General features: G+C 37.4%; 1 pseudogene; it reads right to left on the bottom strand.

The window, feature by feature from the left end:
* Positions 1–349: 349 nt before the first annotated feature.
* Positions 350–974, bottom strand: LOC101822701 (annotated as a pseudogene).
* Positions 975–3194: the final 2220 nt, after the last annotated feature.

Raw genomic sequence — 3194 nt, 5'->3', positions numbered from 1 at the left:
TTATTTGAGATCATTTATGCCTGTAGTATATATTTTTTTTATTTACTGACTAGCTAATTCAGCCCAGAACGTTTAGGAAACAGAGAAAAGTATGAAAGACAAAACCTAACAGCCCCTTTCTTCAAATCACCCAAGGTTAGTCCTGGTGTATTTTCTGCTATTCTTTCCTCCCTGGAGAGGCAAATCTCTAACTCTGACTTCCTCCTGTGTTGCTCGATATTCTTCAGCCACTCTGCTTTCCCTGGACTAGAGGCGGGCCACAGCGAGAAAGCTCTTCATGGATAAGTGGGCAATTAAGGTGTTTCCAGTTCTCAGCTGCCAAGGACATCTGTCTCCAGTGGCAAAGAGTTCACAGGTCAATAGTTTCCTTTACTTTGAACTTCTTGGCAGACCTCTCACTTGACTGAAGCTGGAATTTGCTTCCATAAATGTAGGACATTAAGTCATCGATTTCTACGGTGAACATGCTATTTAGCTTGGGATAACTTTCAGATGGTCTTCTTCAGATGATCTTGAAAACAAGCTTAGTCTCCTGCAGAAGGATTCCTGCGATCCCCACATAGGAGGAGCACTTGATTTTGTGAATAAAAGCACCATGAAGCTCTGCCTTTAGGAGCTTAGCCTGAATCAGCTGCAGGTGCCTGTCTGGTTTGAGCCCTTTGCACAGGTTGAGGATACACTGCTTCCAGAGTTCATGCGCATGAAGAAAGAGACTGTATCTCTTTGGCCTGGGTTAATGTCCAAGAGCCTCTTGTCTCTCTTCTGTTTGACATAGATGCCTTTGGATTTCTTCTGCTGCTTTGGCTTCTAGCAAGTGAAGTATTCCAAGACCACAGCTTTGCTGGCTCAAGTGCTGAATACTCCGCTTCAGGAAGACTCTCACAAAGGCCTCAGAGCCCGCTGGGTTCCCAGCTTCTATACATAGTGCTTTTTGACTTCTTTGTAAGAAACACATGTGAAATCAGAGCCTTCATTGTCAGACGGCTTCCAGAGCACTACGATGAAGTCTACTTAAGGTCTTGCTCATTCTTTCCCTGTCTTCTCATTGTTCAGCAGCTTTCAGCTCTTTCTTTTATAAATTTCCTCTGGAAAAATCTGTTATGCTCAAGAAACAGTGTAGGCACAGTACACAAACAGACTTGCTCCAGCACATATCAATGGACTGTGACCAGATTTCAGATATGGAACCTTGCATTTGTTTCTAGAATTTAATCATATATCTTTTTTGGTAAATTTTATACAGAATACACAAATTTTTATAAAGACTTAGGTATAGATGAATATTTAATTTTATGTAAGTATATTTCAGGGAAATGTTTAAAGTTTTTAGGCAAAACATTTTCATTAATGTATATAATTACAAAGCATTTTTGAGATAGAAAATAATTGAAATGTAGATATACTTCTGCAAAAGCTGTGTCTTTTATAGTATTTCTTCTTCTCTATAGAAATTTCTCCCAAGTCAATGAGATTGAAAATGTCACACTCTATGGCATTTTGCTCTTACTCAAAGCAAAATTTAAGATGAACACAGAAAAAATATTATAATGGCTATTTTTATATTTGCTGTACTTATAAATAATATTTTTATAGGTTTTAGTGTGTTCAATATTTTTCTGATATCTTCTGACTCAGAGAAAATGTTTAATCAATAAGGAAATATAATTGTGTTAATCATTTACTCTGTTTCAGAAGTTGATGTAAGGTTATAGATATATATAATAAAGATACTGCGAAGGCTTCACTCATCTGGAATATGTGGCATCTGAGAGACACAGATAAGCAGAACAGTCAGCATTGCAGTTGGATCACCCTATACTCCTTGTACTTTTCTAATTCAGATGGAGAGGTAACATTCAATTTGTGTGGAGAAAGACATCAGAAGAATCCGTTTTATTTAGAGCATGTTAGTCACACAAAATAACAAATATTATCATTGTATTCCCGTGCACTAATAAATGTGCTGCAATCACAGATAGGTCCTCCAAAAGACTTCCTCAAAAGTGACAGAAGTTTTGTCCACAGAAAACAAACAAGAGCCCTGTTAATTTGACTTTGGTTGTGAGCAAGCATCTTCTCAAAATCTGTCCTTTTTCTTATTTTAGGAGATTCAGTGATAAAATAAATGCCTGGTTGGAGTAGTTCATCCTCTCTCTAGTGCATCTTCCCTCTTACCATAACCAATTACAGCTTAAAAGAAATACATAAAATATAAAGAATATGGAAAAGTGAAGAAGAGGAGAGACCTGAGAGACTGCATTGCTGCATATACATAGACACAGACAAATGGAGAAAAAATGTGGTGTATTTTGTGCCTATGTGTTTCCTCTTCTTAGGTCCCTGATTTAGCCCAATAAATTCAATATGTTTAAATCTTTTATTTTATTTTTGTTTTATTGAAAATAGCTTTTTCCCCCTCACACGATGTATCCTCTTCCTCTACTCCTCCCAGGTCTTCCCCCACCTCCCCTTCCATCCAGATTCACCCCTTTTCTGTCTGTCATTAGAAAACAAATAGGCCTCTATGAAATAATAATAAAATAAAGTAAAATAAAACAAAATAAAAAATGGAATAAGACAAAATAATCAGGAGTTAATGGGACCAAGAAAAGGCACATGAAATAGTGGGGCACAGAAATCCACTAGTTCACACATTCAGTAATCCCATAAAAATACTGAACTAGAAGTCATACTATATATAGAAAGGACCTGTAGGATGAAAGAGACAAAATATATAAATAAAGTTAAAATAAGGTAAGACTAAAAAGAAACTAAACAAAAAACTAACACCTGACAGTAAAAGGAGTTCTTCATTAGTCTAAATAATAAAAACCCAAAGTCAGATATAGAGGAAAATGCTGAGGGATCAGAGAGAAGAAGGAGCAGGCCAAAGCCACCTTTACCTCCTTAGCTTTTCAGGACACAAGAGAGTGAGATTCTGTTTCTTACTGTTTATATCCTCTCTCCACCCAACCATCATACCTCCTGTCTGTGTTTAGCCATTTCACTTCCTTTCTCTCTGTACAGACCTCCAAACCTGTATGGTTAGCTGGTGGCCATCTCCATCCTCTGATCTTCAGACAGGCTTTGTTTGTACAAGCAAGATATCACACCTGACCTTTCAGACAATGAATCTCCAATGAGGCTGTTGAGTTCATTTTCTGTTGGCCATCCACTGCTGGATATATAGCCCA

Source organism: Mesocricetus auratus, unplaced genomic scaffold (assembly GCF_017639785.1).
Source record: "Mesocricetus auratus isolate SY011 unplaced genomic scaffold, BCM_Maur_2.0 Super-Scaffold_100010, whole genome shotgun sequence".
Classification (NCBI taxonomy): Eukaryota; Metazoa; Chordata; class Mammalia; order Rodentia; family Cricetidae; genus Mesocricetus; species Mesocricetus auratus.
This window is presented reverse-complemented; position numbering and strand designations above follow the sequence as displayed.